The sequence below is a fragment of the Eupeodes corollae genome, chromosome 2, assembly GCF_945859685.1.
Source record: "Eupeodes corollae chromosome 2, idEupCoro1.1, whole genome shotgun sequence".
Taxonomy (NCBI): domain Eukaryota; kingdom Metazoa; phylum Arthropoda; class Insecta; order Diptera; family Syrphidae; genus Eupeodes; species Eupeodes corollae.
In genome coordinates this window covers 76,179,020-76,200,869 of record NC_079148.1, presented here as the reverse complement: position 1 = coordinate 76,200,869, position 21,850 = coordinate 76,179,020, and positions in this window count along the sequence as shown.

The window sequence follows — 21,850 nt, the reverse complement described above, 5'->3', positions numbered from 1 at the left end:
TTTTCTATCGAAAAATTTTGTTCAGCGATGAGGCTCATTTCTGGTTGAATGGCTACGTAAATAAGCAAAATTGCCGCATTTGGAGTGAAGAGCAACCAGAAGCCGTTCAAGAACTGCCCATGCATCCCGAAAAATGCACTGTTTGGTGTGGTTTGTACGCTGGTGAAATCATTGGACCGTATTTTTTCAAAGATGCTGTTGGACGCAACGTTACGGTGAATGGCGATCGCTATCGTTCAATGCTAACAAACTTTTTGTTGCCAAAAATGGAAGAACTGAACTGAATGTAACTGAACTTGGTTGAAATGTGGTTTCAACAAGATGGCGCTACATGCCACACAGCTCGCGATTCTATGGCCATTTTGAGGGAAAACTTCGGAGAACAATTCATCTCAAGGAATGGACCGGTAAGTTGGCCACCAAGATCATGCGATTTGACGCCTTTAGACTATTTTTTGTGGGGCTACGTCAAGTCTAAAGTCTACACAACTATTCCAGCTTTGGAAGACAACATTTCCGAAGAAATTCGGGCTATTCCGGCCAAAATGCTCGAAAAAGTTACCCAAAAGTGGACTTTCCGAATGGACCACCTAAGACGCAGTCGCGGTCAACATTTAAATGAAATTATCTTCAAAAAATAAATGTCATGGACCCATCTAACGTTTCAAATAAAGAATCGATGAGATTTTGCAAATTGTATGCGTTTTTTTTTTTTTAAAGTTCTCAAGCTCTTAAAAAATCACCGTTTACATATACTCTTTCTGGCCCGTTTCTTAAACTTGTACTAAGTATTTATTCTTTTATATAGGCGAAGGAAAGTAAAATATACAACCTTATTCGTAAAGAATAATATTTTAAAATCATGTGTACAAAGGAAGCAATACAAAAATATGTTCAAATAATTAAAAAAAAAAATATTTTAAGATTCAAAACTTTACCTGAAAAATAAGTTTGTCTTCAAAAATTTAAATGCCATTTATAAATCAAAAATCCCTGGATTTTTCAATTTTTTTTTTTGAAAATCGTTAGGGGTACCGATATTTTAAAAATATTTTTGGTATGCAGTTGTTTAGTGATTATAAATATACGCTCTACATTTGAATTTCGTAAAAATATGTTGATCCGTTTTTGAGATATAGAATTTGGAAAAAAAAAATTCAATATTTTTTTAAAAATCCAAACAGTAAAAAAGTGGTACGATTGAGCTTGGAGAACAAAGAAAGACGGTGAGAAAACATTGATTAATTCTTTGGAAGTTTTGAGACACAATGGGTTTTGAAACTCTTCTCTAGTCGAATAAGTCGCATCTAGGCATCTAGAGCAAGTATTTTGGTACTCTTGTATAACGTTGTAGTGACACAAGAGCCTAGTAGTAGTTCTGGTTTTCTACTTTTCGTCTAGCATACAGCTCCGTTTGGCAGGATTTAATTTCGCCCAATTCTACTAAAGTTTCAACCGTGGAGTTAGTGTTTACTTTAAATTGTTTGAATGATCTGAAGTCACTGCTATGAACAATGAAGTTTTGTTCTTGCTAATATGTTTTATATAGTTTTCCAATAAGACTTTCATTTTGATATTGAAAAAAAACAGTGTTTTTATGAAGAATCAATAATAATTGTAAAAAGGAAGGTTCACCAGGCTACATCTGCAGCACCATATATTTTTCTATGACCAATTCTGTATGTCCTCGATTGATGCACTAATTCCATTCATGTGCCTTTGAATCTATTCTGGGACCTGATTATGAGGTTTGCGGCGGATCGTTTTCAATTCGACCTTTCAAATTCAACTCGCGTCGTATTTCCTTATTACCGAATTCACGGAGAAGCGAAAATAGTTCGTCCTATATTTTAGTGATTTGATACTTTTGGTTTGCTTTTTCTTCCAATATTCCAGTGATTTGACACTTTTGGTTTGACAGCTTTGCACAATTTTTTTTTGTTTTGATTGAATTTGTGAAATTTGCGGTGATTTATTCAATAAACAATATTTAATATTAAATAAATATTAATTAAACTTGTTTTACCCGAAATTCAGAGCCGACGAGTGCTCCCGTTGTAATGGCCTTATTTTTATTCGTAAACTCGACGAGAGCCAAAAATTGATTTCGATTTGTTTCGTTGTTTTTATCGTTCCTTGAATAAATTTTAAAGTTTATAATATAAATTATAAGAAAATTAAAACAAAGCTATATCGATATGAAGGAAAATGCGAATTCAATATAAATTGTTTTTATTTTTCAATATAATCTCCTCTTACATCAATGCATTTGTTACATCTTGAGATAAGCTTTTTTAAACCCCCAAAAAAACAAGTTTCCTCTTTCCCTGCAAAATACCCATTTATTGCCGACTTGAGTTCTTCATCATCCGAAAATCGGATCGGATCGAAACGAAGACATTTTTTCAAATCCGGAAACAGGAAGTAATCACTAGGCAGCCTTGGAAACTCGCGCCGTGTGAACAGGAGCGTTGTCATGAAGAAGCAACGCTGCGAGTTAACCCCGTCTTTTCTTTTTAATTTCCTGCCGCAAATTATGCAAAGTAGAAGCGTAGGATTTGGCGTTGATGGTTTCACCTTTTTTTTTGTACTCAATGAGTAAGATTCCCTTTGAGTCCCAAAAAACTGTGGCCATGAGCTTCTCGGCAGACGGAGTGACTTTGAACTTCTTCGGGGGGTCTGATCCTTTTTTATGCCACTGCATGGACTCTTGTTTGCTTTCAGGGTCATAGTGGTCAACCCATGTTTCGTCCCCAGTAACAATCCGATGCATAACACCGTCCGCATTCTCACTACACATCTCCAAAAGCTCTCTAATGCATGCGATTCTCACTTTTTTCTGAGGCGCTGTGAGCATTCGTGGCACCCACCTTGCACTGACCTTTGAAAGGTTAAGATGGTCATGAAGGATGGTGTGAATGGTAGCAGTCGAAAGCTTGGTGATCTCTGCCATCATTTTCAGCTTTATTCGGGCATCCTCGAGAACAAGTTTTTCGACTTCTTTGATGCTTTCTTCCGTACAAGCACTAGCCGGGGCGCCGGAGAAGGGGTCATCTTCAATGCTATCTCTGCCTCTCTTGAACTCACTTGACCACTTTTAAACAGTTGATAATGAAGGTGCTAAACCCTGGTAAACTGCCACCATTTTTTCATGAATAGTTTTTTTCCTTGCTTAGTGAGAAATTTAATTACAGCGTGATGCTCAATTTTCACCATCATCGTCTCAGTTGCCATTATGATTCTGTTTAAATAGAGATTTAACAATAAATAATAATCACATTTATATGAAATTTTACATGAATGCACTAAAATAATAGTATTACTTGATAAATAAGTCAATTTATATATATAACTACAGCTTCACCCTGATACCCAGAATATATTGAACGCCCCTCGTAGCTCACATTTTTATAAAATTACAATCAAGAAAAAATCTACAAATCGAACAGCGAATAATAATAAATACTCTTTGGTTCGTAAATCCGACAAAAAAAACATGTCGTATTTCAATTCGCCAAAAAATATTATTACATTACAAATTCGATAATTTTTCGAATTTAAAATGAGGAAGGCAATAATTGAAAAATGGCAAACTCGCTAGCAAAACGATTCGCCGCTAATCCCATAATCAGATCCCTGGAGCATTAGCATGGACCAATAAAAGTTTTCACGTGTCCCTAAAAAACAACAAATCTAAATGTGTTAAATCAAAAAACATCGATGGCCAATTACTAAAATCGAAAATATCACGGTCAGGAAATTTTGTTTGCAAAAAACATGTTACAATTTTTGTACTGAGTTTTTAATAAGTTTTATGTACATATCACTGAAGGGTGTCACCTCTATCCTGGAAACCGATAGGAAAAAAAGGCCAGACCTGGAGAGTTTTTTCGTTCTTGCTAACCGATTCGGAGGTTAAATATTGGAGCATACCAACGCATTAATTTGTAACATGACTTTAAGATCAGCGTACTATTCTAATGCATTTCAAATAATAAGAAATTTAGTTTTTTTATTTCAAAAACTTTTAATTTATAAACAATAAATACAAATTATTCATGGAAAAAATCACAAAAATTTATTTGAAAAATGTAAAAATAAATAATTTAAAAATGCAACGCATCAACACCAGGTCGAAATATTTTTTCTATTTCCAGGACATTTGCTTTTCAAATTGTCTTAGACTTGTTTTTCTTTTCCCTAAAAAGTTATCTCAATTAAAGTCACGAAATAATAATTGACTTGGTCGTCCATTTTAAAATTTGCATACGCGATAAATTCCGGCAGTGTTTTGCTGCCGGGGAACTTCGGACGAAGAATTTTGAACATGCATCGCACGAGTTTGACATTTTCAACGTACATCAAATATGTTTGGAAAATTTCTTGGATTTGTATATAAGAACGGTTACGAAGACACGAAAATCGTACTTTTCGGACAAATAAAAGGAAATTCCTCTCAGATCCTTAATAAAAGGTGACAGGAGAGTATCATTCCATGTTAAGTAATGGCTTAGTTTTGACTTGTAAAATGTCAAAAGATGAGAACTTAAAAATTGACTGTTGCTCACATTCACATAGCGAGTTATCTAAAGTAAAAAAAAATATAAATGGTTTTTGTCTGTAGATTCGTGAAGGACTCTATAACGGTGATTGGAAGCGGTTGCTAATGTCACATGTTCCGAGGGGTTATTGAAGTTTAGAAGTCAAGGAATTAAATTTATGCGAAGAGTGCAAACATTGATTCTTCAAACATGAATTTCGAAATTAAATTCAAATGCTCGGTTTCTTTTTGGAACTTATTTTTGAGACATTAAACTATGTTTATTGTAGTAAGAACTCGATTTAGTTCTAAATGTGGGTGTCTTGTTTTCGGTTTTGCAGTGACCAATTCCTCGACAAAGTTTTAGTCTCTAAAATTTGGTTTATGGAAAAATATAACTCAATTTTTCATTAAGTTCTCAAGCGTTATAACTCTGATTTCTATCTCAATCTGAGACAAAAGTTCGGGTTTAAGATATTAGAACTCGGTACAGAAGCGTTTTTATTTTTTGAACGATTTAATGATCAAATAATATTCTTTTATTAAATTTGAATTGAATCTGAAATGTTCATAACATACAGTTATGAACGCCGACAAGTGCAGCTCACAACAACTTTCAGACTAAAAATATGCACATATTATGGACATATATGTATAACATATAACGTATTTAGATTTTCATGTTAAGCTTCGGAACTATAAAACTACGCAAAAGAACATAAAAACCATGGACAATTTGTCAAGAAATAATTTCAAAAGTATAATATGTCCATAATACGATTTAAAGTTTTTTTTTTAAAGAAGTTAATTTGTCTGTGTGGGCATTATGCTCTTTTAAGAAGCTATAATGTTAATTAAATTGGAAGGCATAAAATATACAGACCCTTTTTCAATCTATTAAACTTTAAGGTCTATTGACATTCTTACCTTACATTCATAGTGGGTACTTCAAAAAAATGTAGAACCAAACATTTTAAATGCAAACAATACAATACAATAAGGAATATGGAAAATACAATTGAAACATTAAAAATTAATTTAAATCGACCATGCATTTAATAAACTAAAATTGATGACCAAATTGTTTACGGCTTAATCAATACTGACAAACATTCAATATTTCTTATCGATAGATTGTCAAAAATGTGTATCATAAATTCCAACGAAAATTCGTAAGAACTTTGTCAGGCCCGTAATATGAAAGACTTTTGGAATTTAGCTAAAGATATAAATGGATCCAAGTTTGTAATTGGTACAAATATGTCTGCAGATCATCTTTCATACTACTTCAAAAACCTGCGCTCAAATCAATCTGATTTTCCCTACTCATAAGAAAGGTGATCCAAACAACGTCGAAAATTATCGGGGAATATCATTTATGAACGCTATGGCCAAAATATTTTGCGATGTTTTAGTGAACAGAATAGAAAAGTGGGTTGATAATAACAGCATTTTAACTGACTTCCAAGCTGGTTTCAGGAAAAATGATTGTACTGTTGATCAGATATTTGTTTTAACGTCAATTGTCAAAGCATGCCAAACCACATATTAGAAGATTTACGTTTTTTTGTTGATTGTAAGGCAGCTTTCGACCTTGTGAACAGAAATGCACCATTTTTTAAACTATCTCAACTCGGAATCTCCACAAAACTTTTAAGTGTATGTATTAAGGAATATGTAAAGTGGTACAAATCAGCGGTTTGGGATGGATCTACGTTCTGAATGCTTTGCTGTTGGAGTTGTTCATTAACGATACTGGCAAATATCTTCCTGGTAGGATTCGGATAGCTGGCACTACAATCAATGTTCTACTGTATGCAGATGATCTAGTGATCCTTCCAGAGTTACCAGAAAATTTGCAGCTTATGATTAATCGGTTGTCAACATACTATAACAAATGGGGACTTGCAAAAATACTGAAAAATCCAAAGGTTGGTTCTTCAATTTCAATCGTCTTGAAATCACTAAAGAATACAATTATTTAGGCGTGAAGTTAAACAAAATGATGGATTCCCAACATTTTCTGAATATGACTTGAAGGAATATTTTATCAAACCAAAATGTAAAACGTCTCTTTGTTACGCGGCACAAGTTTAGGGAACGGATGAATTTGAAGCAGTAGAAAAGTTTCAAAGAAATTTTATAAAAAAAAAACTTTTTAATCTGCCAAATGAAAGACCTAACTACGTAATTTATTTAGAAACGAGAGTTGCAAGACTGTTTGCCAACAGCCTTAAGATGCAGCCATAAAGTTGATTCACATTCGTTTTCAAAGAAAATGCTCCTTTATAAAACTCGAAATAAGGACTGGTGGTTTGCAAAATGGCAAACTATTGGCGATAGCTGTGGAGAAGTTATTCAACTCGATTTGAATAGCTAAGACTAAAGGAGCAGCTTTACAATATAACTCAAAAATACGAAGACTGTGTTCCAGAATAATTTACTCAAAACTAAATCATAACCTTTTAAACAATAATTATTTTGAAAACACATTCAGCTATATAAAGAAATATCTTTAACATTCAAATCCAGATGTGAGCTCCTAACCTTAAATGGCAGTCCATACAACGGAAATTCCCAGCAATTCTGTGTCCTCTGCAAAATGAAAGCAAAAGAAGACTGCTTCCATTTTAAAAGCATTTGCCCAGTGTTAAGACACCAAAGACAAAGACTTTTCCACAAAAACAGATTTACAATGCAAGAAACAATAGCATTATTAAATAGTGTAAATTAGAAATTGTTGTATTGTTTTTGTAATTTAATTTATAAGTAAAGAAATCTATTAAATTATCGTTTTTATATACTTTGCCAACTGAGCTATACCAAAGCTTTATAAAATGTGTTATGTTTATTCAATCTGTATTGAAATATTTATAAATAAATGAGTTACTTACTTACTTGTTTTATTATCGTTCCCATATATGAAGTAATTGTAATCGATCCGATTTGTCGAATTGAAATATTTGACATTTTTCGACTGGATGTTTGTTTTTATTATAGCAATTTAAACAAATATAAATTTTGTTTGATCCAAAATATCTCATGACCAATAACGCTAGAGACTTCAGTTAAATTTTGTATATTATAACGGGTTATCCATTTTGAGGTTTCAAAAGTATACGGCTGCAATTCGACATCTGTCAAACTAAGTTGTTAAACCAATTTTGTGTTTTTAGTTGAAAGTCTGAAAATTACGAAAATTAATCGCTTAACTATCGCACAACGCATACAAATTGTTAAAACCTGCAACATAAATGGTGATTCTGCCATTACCACATATCGTGCTTTAAGAGTAGATTATGGTTTAGATAATCGTCCAACTACGCAAGAAATTAGCAAAATTGTGAAGAAATTTGAAGAAACTGGATTAGTTACAGAAATTGTAAGGCCTGGGCATCATCGTTTCGCTCGTATCATAATTTCAACGTTAAAAATTTATAATAAAATAAAATATCATGAAAAAAGAATGAACGGTGTTTTTTGATAAATCAAAACATACAAGAATATATTTGTCACCTCGAATATTATACGAAAAAATTACGTTTTGGAAATCTGGTAAAATTTTGGTATAAATCGGGTTTCTTATAAAAAAAAAACTTAAAAAAAAATTACTAAATTACTGAAAGTTAATAAAAATTGATTTCTGACTCAAAAATTTTTGCAAAAATTAATGAATTAAAGATAAAAGATACAAATTAATAATAGTAAAATCTAACAGTCAGCTTTTTCTTGCATACAAAATTACTACAAAAAAACATTACACAAAATTGATGTTCTTGATATTTATTTATTTGTATGTCAGCTGTACATCAAGTTAAACTTATAAATAGTACAGGATATAAAACATTGATTTAAGATACAATTAACGAAAAAAATTAACAAACGAAATATTTACAAACGTGTGAGAACAAAATTAACAAAAAAATGAATTTAAATTAATTATACAATAATAATGGACATAATTAAGAATTAAAGAATTCAGAAATAAAATCAAAGACATGTTAATTAAAAGTTATCTACGACTGGGAAGGTTATTCCACAGCCTAACAGCATGAGCGCAAAACTGCCTGCGCAATAAAATGGAACGGCAAAAATTAAGTCTGTCACATAGATAACTTGGATATTTTTAACAATCAGTTTGAAGAGTAAAATACAACAACGATATTTGAAAAAGCTACCAGATCGCAATTTAAAAGCTGACGAGCTTGAACAGAGACATGATCGAACCTACGTAGGTTAAAAACAAACCGAGCTATTGCATTAAATGCCACTTTTAGTTTGTGAGCTGATTGAGAATCAAGAGCAGCAAACAGCTCACACTCGTATGTTATTATTGGTAGGACAAGTTCTTTTAACAGATAGTCCTCTAAGTGAAGCATAAATCATTGACACAACTGAATCGACACGGTTATTCCAAGTTAACCTGTTGTTAAAGACTAAATTCAATAATACAATTATGCAACATAACGGGAGGGAAATTATCTGGGTTTGGTTTGTTTATTGAAATTGGAAGAGCTTTCCTTTTTCAGGATTGAGTTTAAGTCCGTTCCGTGTCGACCAATCATATATTGCCTGTAAATCAATGTTTATTTTAGATATTGCATCCTTAAGCATAATCTCAGGAAAACTAATATATGATTGGACATCATCTGTATAGATATGAAACTGACAGTCAGACAAAACAGAGGGCAGATCATTAATGAACATTGAAAACAGTAAAGCTCGAAGGATTGATCCTTGGGGAAAACCATTATTAACAGGGAAGAACGGGGACATTCTACCATTACAAGACACGGGTTGCATACGGTTGGTCAAATATGAGTAAATAAGTTTTTTAGTTGTGTCAGGGAAGCTAAATAGGGTCGTCAATTTATCACAGAAGAGATAATGGTTTACACAGTCAAATGCCTTTTGAAAAGTCAAGTAAGGTTATCACAGCTGTATATTTATTGTCTAAAGCATGTCTTATGTCATCAGTTACGTTGAGTAAAGCTGAAACACAACTAAGTCCAGACCGAAATCCAGATTACAAAGGATTCAATAATTGCTTGTCTTTAAGATAATATTTTATTTGGTTACTTATCGGGCTTTCAAAAACTTTAAATAGAAAAGATAGGATAGCTATCGGTCTATATTCCTTCTTATATCGTTGTTTTAGGATAGGGATAATTTTCGATGTCTTCCATAGGATGGGATATGTAGATGTCATTATAATGGTGTTGAATATGTGCGTTATGTGGGAAAGTAAGAAGGGTAAGAGGATTTTACAGGATGAATATTGTCAAGTCCGGTGCATTTAAATTTATGGAGAAAATTGCGTTACCTACCTAATAATCATCTACGGCACCTACCGAAAAGGCGTTAGTAGTATCATTCCCTGCAAGTCCAGAAGACATTTCACAAAATTGGGTATGTGAGGTAGAGAATTTAACATTCAAACCTTCCAAATAAATATTATAATCACAAGATTGAACATCTTTTCTCAAACCAATATTCTTAACTATCTTCCAAAAAACACTTTGACGAACGATCTGAGTTAAACTTGTTGTTATAAAATTTTTATTTTGTAATTTTTATCAAATCCGTTACAGAATTACGTTACCGTTTAAAGTCGAGGAGCATTTCTGGCCAACCAAAACGTCTCCAATGTCGGTATGAGACATCTCTAGCCTTAATAGCATTAAGAATATCCGCCCAGAACAACTTCGAGATTTTATATGACATGTTTTTAATGTAACATGTTTTTTTAAAAAATCTTAATTCGCTGATGTACAATATTCAATTTGATCGTTTACTCAGATGTGGTGTAAATTGAATGAAAATCCATCGACATACATTCGTTAAATAAGTTTTCAACATTAATATTACGGAAATCACGATACACGAAATTTAAGTCAAGCGTTGAAAATATAAGGTCATGATATGAAAACACAAGAATGGATAACATTTAACAAAATTTTCATCAGTAGTAAGGAAAACATCAATCAACGATGGTGCATAGTTAGGGAAGAAGTGAGTTGGTTCAGTATTATTAATAAGGGAGAGTCCTAGGGAATTTATTGATGTTTTAAAACAATTTGATGAAGGTTGAAAAAGATTAATATTTAAATCACCACAAATGAAGAGGTTAGGTACGCGAGAACACTTTTCTTCAACAATCAGTGTAATCATCCAAAAACTAGCCATGCGTGGTGGCATATAAATAGTTCCAACGCTGCACTTATTATCACCCTCAAATATATCTATAAAGTAAAAAAGATAGCGACAACTCCTCCCGTTGCACGAATTCGGTCAGCTCAATATGGTTTCTTAAAACCTTTCAGTGAAAACAGATTACTATTTAAATTTAGGTTAAACCAAGTCTCAGATACGCAAATTATATCAATTAAGCTATACTCAAAAAACATTTGAGTCTCATCAAATTTTTTAACAAGGCTCTTAGCAAGACGCTGCAGCTGGTAACTGCATTTCGTAAGGCTATGGTTGATGTAAAAGCTTTTGGCAGAATCAAACCCAATATCAGAAAGCTTAAGCGGAGATTTTTTAATTTTGCGAAAGCTCGCTACTGCCTGTTTAAATAATTGTTTACCACGTTCTGTTCTCGATATCTGGAGAATAAATTAAGGTATTGACTTCAAAATGAGATAATAGTCTTAGAAAAATCGAATATGTATTTTTTATACATATGTACATATAAGAAACAAATACATTCCAAAAATACTGATATTAAAATTAATATTTTATGATATGCAAAATATCGTTACTAAGTTTTAGTTAATATTTTAGAAAAATTCAATTGACAACTTTTTTAACAAAACACCGAAATTTACAAAAACAACAAAAAACTGATAAGAAATGGTTTTCTGCTATAATATTATGAGAATAAAGGAAGATGTTGACTTTAATTTTGTTCATCTCACAAAAACAAAAAAAACTAAGTTCTAGCGTCTTAGAACTTAAGGAAGAAATAAGTTAGAACTCAACCGTAATTTGGAGATAGTGAGGAAATTGAGCATTTTTTTAAAGAAGATTTAAAATGTTTAAATCATTAAAAATAAAATTTCAAAGTAAAAGCTACTACTTCAAGTACAAAGGTGCTATTTTCTTGAAAAATAAACTATTTCGGTTAACTTCATAACCTAAAACATTTTTGTATGTAGTGCAATTGTTCAAAAATGTATTGGAGTACTATGTCAAAAACGTGACGTGATGTAGAATAATTAATTCTGATTTAATAATTAAAAACCATACAAAATTTAAAAAGAACTACACTTTTTGAATTTTTAAACTTATAATTTTATATTGCCCTCATAATATAAATGCATACACAAAGGTACCTAATTCTACAACTCTCTGTCTCCATGTTTTCTGTTCCTGAAATCATCTATATCAATAACTCAATTATCATTTCACTCTTAGATGTGCATATTCTACATCAAATGTCTGAAGTAAATTCTCCCAAGCATATACTCGATTTAGCACAAGCATGCAATCCACGCGATCAACTCCAAAAGGACACATTAAAAAATTCTAGATAGATATGCGGGAATGTAACCCTCACCCCAAAGATTGATCGAGTACATCCAGATACCAGGCCATCAGACCAAAGCCAAAAGGGGATGTGAACGAACCGGCTTCGACTTCGACTTCGGTTTCGGTATCGCCACTAGGAATACCTACTCGTATATTCAAAATTCACAAGCAAAATGTAAAATGTAATTAAATACAATTAAGGGTGACGGCAGATGATTATCTACTTAATTTTATGTTTTGCGTGAGCCTCATGGATGACGACTTCAAAACTTATGTCTATTCATATGACCATCGGTTATGTACATATATGCATGGTTTATTTTCAAGTAGGTAATGTGTTTTATGTAAGTAAAATTTATTTTGGAAATTTCTGCTGGCATTGGCGTAGCGGCGTCAGTCGCTTCTGTAGAATGTTATGCGGGTAAAAAAGCCTGCATATTGTTTTGCATTTAGAGACTAGATAGGCAATTTAATAATTGATATGTTTACCATTCTCTAATCACGCGATATAATGCAATGAACAAACGAATAGCTATACTATACAGAATCGACCTTAAAATATTGCTTTGATTAATCTTTATTCCTCTCATCAATGAAAAGAAAAATTTAAATAAATGTTGATTATTGACACACTGGATTACTAAGAGCTCTTCCTACATTGCCCTCTGCACTACAAAACAACATTGGCGTAAAACTGTCATGAGATCTTGGTTTTAATCCCTGTCTTGGCCACCTAAAGTTTTTTTTTTGCACGGGTACTGAGGAACTGACAAATCCTACAAGAGTAATTTTTATCAAGAAAAGAGAATGGGGTGCGACCCACACTAATAACTTCCCATCCGTGTCCCTTTGTGGATTTGTCTACAATTTTAACAAAATGTTAATAACATAATTTGTATGAAATACAATATTTGAAAAAAATATCTTTCTGTGTTTTCCTTACACTAACGAAAACCATTCCTTATAAGAGTTTTTGTAGGTTTTCGTATTTTGCAAAAAAAAAAGATGTCAATTGGATATTTCTAAAACACTAACTGGAAGTTATCAAAAATATCAAGCATATGGTAAAATAAATTTGATTTCAATATCTGTTCCCGAGATTGTTAGTCGGAAATCAATTTATAGCAATTTTTAGTACCAATTTTTGAAAGTTTATATTTTTATTATTATTACCTTACGTTAACTTTTGTATACAGATGTTTCAAAAACAAAACAAGAGGTTGGTGGAGGTATACTCTGAACGACTGAAATTAAGTCTCTCATTCCAATCCTTGCCAATCATTGTAGCGTGTGCCAGGCGACACTTTTGGCAATAAAAGAAGTCTTGTCCTATCCGGGCCATAGAGACATTCCAGGTAACTGTAAGGCAGGTGAACTCGCCAGGAGCGGTACAGTGCAGCCAATCCTACCACGTTTGGCAAATACTGGCACACCAATCGCTACTAGTAAACTGTTGCTAGGCGTTATGAAAAAGGCAAACACCAGGTGGCACATCACCACGTGTCAGGTCACAAAAAACATCTGGCGAACACTAGATTCAAAGCGATCAAGGTGTTTGTCTCTAAGCAGATCGCATATAAGCTCGATAATAGGTGTCATAAAGCACGCCACGCGGCTAAGCGTATTCTCAAATGACTTTTGCAGAAACTGTATGGACGAGGAAGAGGAGGAAACAGTTCTTCACCTTCTCTTTACATGGCCTGCTCGAGCTCAAAATTACCAAGTACAATTCTGCTTTAATGATCTAAGCGATCTACATCATATCAGCATAATCAGCCTCTCACGTTTCTTAAGGGACTCAAACTAGTTCCATTGAGCTTAGGACGAAGCCTCAAGATTTATGTGGTATGGGCCATTACTGGCCTAAGTGGCCTGTTAAAGCTATCAGTAAAATTTTTGTTTTTGAAGTTTTTGAACATGTTACAGATTTACAGATAAATTCAATTACAGATCATTCAAGTATTTTTTTCAAAAAGAAACAATGCATTTAAAGTTTTATTTAATTTATAAATCCATATTAATTTTTTTGATGATGAAATTTCATTTTACTAAACAGCTGACTGCCAAAAGCCAAAAAAAAATCCATTTCGTTTTACTGTTGGCGTTCCAACGTTTTACCGTTCCAATCAGATCATTAAAAATTTTACTGATGAAAGCAATAGTAAAAAAATTGTCTGAGGCGCGAAGCTCGATGTTATGATGGAAATGACGTAAATTGACTGATTGCTTTAAACGCTCATCAGTAAAACATTTCAGATTCCTTCTGTTTCATATCTTACTGATTTATTTAACTGATAGCTATAACCGGCCCCTAAGTGTGCCCGATTCTGTCATAGACATCCACTTTAACCTAAACTAACTTATTTTTTTTTCAACTATTTCGTTTGGTATCACGTCACATTATAATATAGCTATTTTTTACACTTCACGTTCACGTGAAATTAAATTGAAAACAAAGCAATATACAAATGGGAATTCTGAAGTTAACTTTTATCGAAATCGATTTCTTGATTTTTGAAATTAAAACCATGGGAATTTTCTTGTTCTACAGTTCGATTTTTGTGATTTTTAAGTGATTTTAATTTGACAAGAGGAAATTGTTTAAAAACAGCAGCACTTTTACTTAAAAGATATAAAACTAGGAGATCATTCCCTTAAAACGATTATGGACACACGATAGCATTACGACGATAGTCTCACTTCCGTAAGACGATAATCATCACAGTGATATCGTCAAAACGATAGCGTTTGTACGAAAGCTTAATATTTATCGTCTGTCATTAATTTCGTTAATGCGTTAACTTTAAATTGAAAATGAATGTGGCACCGTCTTGTTGAAACCACATGTGATGCAAGTAAATCTATTGTATTTTGGGCAAACAAAAGTTGGATATCATCTCACGGTAGCGCTCACCATTCACAATTACGTTACGATTCGATTTGAAGAAGTACGGTCCAATGATGCCACCAGCCCATAAACCGCACCAAACTGTAACTTTTTCTGCATGCATTGGTAGCTCTTGCAATGCTTCTGGCTGATTTTGCATTTGAAATTGTCCAAAATCGACAATTCTACTTATTTACGTACCCATTGAGCCTAAAATTAAGCCCAAAATTAGCTTCGTCGCTATACACAATTTTTTGGCAAAAAAGTGGATCTTCGTCCAATTTTCAAAGAGCCCATTTACCGAAAATTGTACGTGGCAGTAGGTCGTTCGGCTTCAATTCTTCCACCAGCTGTATTTTGAAAGTCATCATACGTTGTTGAAGATTTTGCACCCAATTGCTGGGAACGGCGACGAATCGATAATTCATGGTCATCATTAACACTCGCCGATATAGCTGCGATATTTTCTTAGTTCGCACTCTACGTAAGAGTGTTGGTGGTTTAATGTCCAACTAAGTAAATTTGGTGCGAAATTTAGTCACAAAAGCCCGAATATAGCAGCTTCAGTAGGTCGATTAAACTGACCATAAAATGGAAGAAGCGCGCAATGAACTTTATTAACATTACACGCATTTTGATAAAAAAAAATTCAGTAGTTTGCAAGATTTTTTCGTTTGTAAGACGATAGTTAGTTAAATTATAGACCAAACTGAAAATGTTTGACAGCTTCTACAACTCGACAAGTTCGACGTTCAGAGTAGAAGACAGTGAAATTAATCTAGCAACGTGCGTCAGGTGTTTAAACCAGTGTTGCCAAAAAGATATTTTAGAAGCCAAGTTATATCCCCCGTAGAAAAAATGGAGTCTTTCTAGAAAAAGTAATGTTTTTATCAAAAATATTAAATACGACCAGTTAAATAAAACGAATATTAAGACAAATTACAAAATTACAAATAGTTATTTTTCCAATGGATGGAATTGTGTCTATACATTTTGGCTAAGAAAGAATGTTCATCCATAAAATTTATATAAAACTGCAAATTATTTTGTATTATAAACCTACATACATATGTATTTATATTATTATTAAATTTATCAATTTACAATAATATTAATCATAAATAGCTTACATTTTGAATATCTGGCTATATTGCGGCCGCAAAAATAAATGCACAAATTAGTTAGTATGTTTGGTAATAGCAAATTTCTTTAAAATGTTTGCAATTTCCCATAGAAAGTTTGGAAAACTGGGTTATATTTTCTAGGTATCGAACAAGCATTATCATTCATTTTGACATTTCAGTTGCAGTATCAGAGTAGTAAGCAATCTTGTACTGAAAACGATTGACAAGATGATAGTGATAAAGTCATGTGAAGCAAATGATTGACGATAACGTTCATGATAATCGTTTTGAAATTTACGGAATGACTCTCCTGAACTTTTGTATGTAATTCACTTAATTTGTAAGAAAGCACTTAATTCGAGTAAAGCAATGTCCTTTCAAAGACTTTTAAGACACATTTAACCAGAGACGACCTCTCGAAAGCTCTCAGCATGCTTATCTTAAGGGCAAATCTACGGAGACTGCCCTCCATGAGGTAGTGCGTACTGTAGAACAAACAATCCATTATAAAGAATTTACTCTTGCCACATTTCTAGACATAGAAGGTGCTTTTAACAACGTCCTTACAGAATCCATAGAAGAATCGCTTGTTAAGTTTGGTGTAGAAGACTTCATTCGAGAATGGATTATTTCCATGCTCAGTGGTAGGAAGATTCGAGCCACTCTAGGCAATACAATCGCAACAAAACACGTGAGTAGGGGAACACCCCAGGGTGGTGTCTTTTCGCCTCTTCTATGGCTTCTGGTCATGGATACAATTCTCGTTAAATTAGAGAGATGTGGAGTGAAGGCGGTAGCCTATGCGGATGATTTGGTGCTATTGGTGTCAGGAAAGTACACCTCTGTGATTAGTGAAATCACGGAGTCAAAGTTAACTCCTAGCCACGAGTTGTGGGCTAGGAGTTAACCAAAGTAAAACATCATCTACATTTCATAAGTCGTTTTCAAGTTTTGTCACTCGTTTTGTTGTCGTGTGTAAACGTCAAGTAAGTTGAACGCTTTAATTCACGACGAAGAAATTGAAGTAAAACTGTAAGTTTCCTTGTTAAATAACTTATTTTATGGGATTTATTAGTATACTTTATTTGCGATGAATACAAAAATACAAATTTTTGCACATTTTCAGTTAAATTTAACAAACCAAAACCAATTCAAGCCAGCTTGTTCAGCTGAAGGAAAGCAACGAGCTGTTTGCTAGGGGATTTTTGAAATGTATGAACAAAGCCGATTTTAAAAGATAATGGAATGTAATAGCTTATAAGCTCAACAGCAAAGGTCCTCCAATAAGAGATGGTGATGCTTGGCAGAAGGTTTGAATCAGTTTATTCTATTTACATTTACACATTTTTAATATTTGGTTTTTCAGGTTTGGGTTGACTTTCAATTTAAAGTAAAAAAAAAAAATTGTTCAGAACAACAAAAAAGAAGTGAAAGGAAATAGAGGAGGGCCAAACCATTTGCACATCCTATCTGCGCTTGAGGATGCTATATATAGAGATGGTTAAGCCTGAGTGGAAATGCAATAGGTGTATCGCAACCACTTCAACGTCCTCATGATCCGGACATACATAAGTCAAAGCAAATTCAGGCTACAATTGTAGGTGCCTACGCTTGACTATCCTATTTGTAAAATTAATTGTGCCTTTGCAATATTTCGCTTTCTTCCTTCTTCATCATTGTCAATATCGCTGCTTGTGTTGTAATTTATCATTTTAATAATTTAATAAAAACACCTTTGTTGAATATCGAGTAATGAAATGATTTAGAATTTGAATTCAGTTTGACAGATCTCTGATACATTTTCATCGTTTAAAAATCTGCTACAAAATAGTCGCGTCGAAAAAGTTATACAATGCCACTTAAAAAACGACACGACAAAGAAAACGAGAGTCGTTGAAAAAACTAGACGACATCGTAATAGGCATGAATAATAAAAAATGTACATTTTAGAGCATTAAGAGTATCCTAGTAGTACCCGTGGCATGATGGTTAGTGCGTTGGACTGTCATGCAAGGGGTTTTGGGTTCAATCCCTGCCTGTGCCACCTTAATTTAAAAAAAAAAAAAAATTTTCGCGGGTACTGCCTCTTGCGAGGAATTGACAAATCCTTCAAGAGTAATTCTTGTCATGAAAAAGTGCTTTCTCAAACTAGCCGTTCGGATTCGGCATACAATTGTAGGTCCCTTCCATTCCTGACAACAGTACTCGCACACAGGAATGGTTGAGAGTTGTAAGTCACTAGGCCCTGGTTCACAACGGACTGTTGCGCCACCCCATTTGATTTTGAAGAGTTTCCTTACCAATTTGTATTGTATATCAGAAAACAATATAGTACAGTTGACCAACTCTACAACCTTTCTTGTATCGTCCAACTTCAGCCGAGGCCGAATAAAAAGCTTTACGCTTTCTTCGTTCGACAACATTAACAGAGAAGCTTTGTTTTACAAAACTGGTGTCTATTATACGTTTATTGTACAAAGATACGACTGCTACAGTCTGAGATGGAACTAGTACGTCTAGCTTCTTCCAGACATCCAAAGGAGTCAAACAAGGATGCGAAATGAGTGCCCTTCTATTTGTACTATTCCTAAACGATCTTGAATTAGAACTTACCTCGGACGACATAGTTCTTCTTTCTGACAGACCTAGTACCCTACAATCGATCATCGATAACTTCGGCAGATATTGCAAAATTTGTAACCTTGTGGTCAACTTAGAAAAGTCTGAAATAGTAATTTTTAGGAATGGGGGTAGAAGAGCAGCAGCTGAAAAATGGTATTTCAACAATGGTGAGATAAAGATAACTAATCAATTCAAATATCTTGGCGTTTAGTTCTCTTACAACATGTCCTGGTCATATCACTTAACAAATAGACTTAAATCATTGGAAAACTCAATCAACTCGACATGGTCGAAATTTGGAAAGAACAAGTTTGTTACTCACTCTGCTAAATATAAAGTGCACGATGCAGCAAAAACTACAACGTTTCTTCGTCAAAAGATGCTTTGGTCTGCCTGATAATGCGCCTAACTATGCAATACATATCGAAACTGGTCTTCCAAAGGCTTTCCTACGTACATTAAAGATACATCTGTCATATATACGTAGAGTGATGTTAATGCCACGTAAACGCTTACAGCGTATCCTCTCTGAAGCAGTCATCGAGAAAAATATTTATTGGGACCAGGAATGGTGAGGTCTTTTCCAAGAGATGGAGATTGATTTCAGTCCCGAAACTCCAGTTTCAGAATGGAATCTAATACAGAAATTGCTGCTGACAAAGCTAGTAGAAAGCATTGGGGCGATTTTACCAGCAATGCAATGCAGTCACAGTTTCACGACGAATATTGCAATCTTTTTTATGCGGAAGTCCCGAATTACTTTGAAGATAATCTTCAAAGCAAGGTGCGGTCTTTTGAACTTAAATGCTAAAGCTTTTCGCAACGACTCTGTTGGCCTATGCACTATATGTAATCAGGATGTTACAGAAAATACTTACCACTTCATTGTTGTGTGCCCCATATTTAGAGGATACCGACAAAAATATCTTGAAAATGTATCTTTAGATCGGCCAATATTCCTAAACATTTTAAATGGATCTTGCTACCCAAAACTCCACAATTTTGTAAAAGCTTAAATATCGTAGTTTAATAAAAAACGAATTTTGTTAAAACTTGCTAAGCTTTGCTTTAATTTAATTAACTAATTTTTTTTGAACCTCACAGACGACTTAAAAACAAGTTATTGTCATACTTAATTTTAAATACCAGCCCAATAATGTTTTTGTTAAATTTTTTAATGGAAATAAAATTATATTATCTATCTATCAAAATAAGCTTCGTGTTACTATTTCATGTCACAGTAAGTTCTTTTTTGAGAGCTGCATTCTTGCAGGTTTTATTTTAAAAAAAGTTACATATACGCCCAAGTGAACTTTCATTTTGCTTTATACAACCTTATAGTTTGTACCGCACATTTATCTTATTGAATTGTTAGATAAATAAATTAGATGGCGCAATAGTCTGATGGGAACTATGGCCTTTTTTTTTTCTTTTTCATGACAAGAATTACAAGTTGAAGGGGTTTTCGCTTCTTCGCAAGAGGTAATACACGTGAAGAATTTGTATGGCACAGGCAGGGATTGGCCAAAGACCTCTGCCACGGGTACGGAATTGTTAAGCAAAATAGAATATTTTACCAAGCGCACAGAAAAGAGAGAAATGAAAAGGATTAAATACTATGCAATACTATGTTTTATATTTTGTAGGTAAGCTGCATTAAGAATTAATTGTTGTTGCTAACATGTTTGGAATTCTGGTCCAACATTAATACTTGATGGATATTCTTAATCTTATTGTTGATGAAATAACTCAAGCATCTGGTACTACGACATAATGTTGCAATTTAACACTAAAATTCTTTTGAAGAAGTATTGATCATGATCACTTTATCGATGTGCAATTTGTTTTATTTCAAAGACTTTGAGGTGGTTGAATTAAATTACCAAACAAAATTCACCAAGCTGATAAAAAACAAAGTAGAATTTAAAAGGAAGAATCATCTTATTGTTGTTACGTGCTTTCTAAACCCGAGCTGTTTAGTCACACAATGATTTCCATTTATTCAATTCAATACATCAATTGGAAAACGATAAATTTTCGTACTTCTAAGCTATTTTTGGCTATTGGTACAAAATTTCATTAAATTTGAGGTCATCGAAAGTTGCTAATTCCGTCATTTTAATGGCACATTTTGGATTTTTACTCTAATTGAAACTTTTATTACTCAACTACATAATATATATATAAACAAAATTATTTACTAGAAACATGTAGTAAAGTTTCTTTTTCTTAGAAAAGATCTTATGAAAATAATTAAAAGCATTGATAAAGCTTTTCCAAATTGTAAATTGTTTTAGTTGTTTTTGACAGCAAACCACTTTTTGGTGAATATTATTAAATTATTAACAAATCTTTATATGGAATATTTTATCATACAACTTAATTGTGTAAGCTTTATGGTTCATAATTGGTCAAAAGTTGATGAATTTGTGCTAAGCGATTGGAAAGACTAGAATTCCGAATTATATCATGTTTTTGTTCCAAGTAAAAAAATAAATAAAATAAATTGAGTGGCGCAACAGTCCGATGAGAACTAGGGCCTAGCACCATCCCTGTGTGCGAGTAATGTTGTCAGGAATGCAGGGGACCTACAGTTTATATCCCGAATCCGAATGGCTAATTTGAGAAAGCACTTTTTCATGACAAGAATTACTCTTGGAGGAATTGTCAATTCCTCGCAATGGACAGTACCCGTGAAAAGACTTTAGATGGCATAGGCAGGGATCGAACCCAAGACCTCTGGCATGAAAGTCCAAGGCACTAACCATCATGCCACGGGTACTACTACTACTTTGTCCAGGTACTCTGTTCAAATTAGTACTTTTAGCAACAAAGTTTAGAGCAGTTAAATACAAAAATTATTTAAATACATACAAAATAAATAATTAAAAATATAACGGGGGTCATATCCATTAAAACAATACATAAGTTTTGAAGTCAAGAGAATCCTACACAAATGAAAAAAAATTCCCCTTAATTTATTATAATAAAAATGAAATTTCTAAACGATTTTTGAAATCCTTCAGTCTATTCAAAGAAGGAAAACTTGTTTAAAACAATCGATTTTCTGAAATACTCAAGATGTGTATTTATGAAAACCATAACTTTACTAAATTACAGTTTAAAAAAAATACAATTTTATCA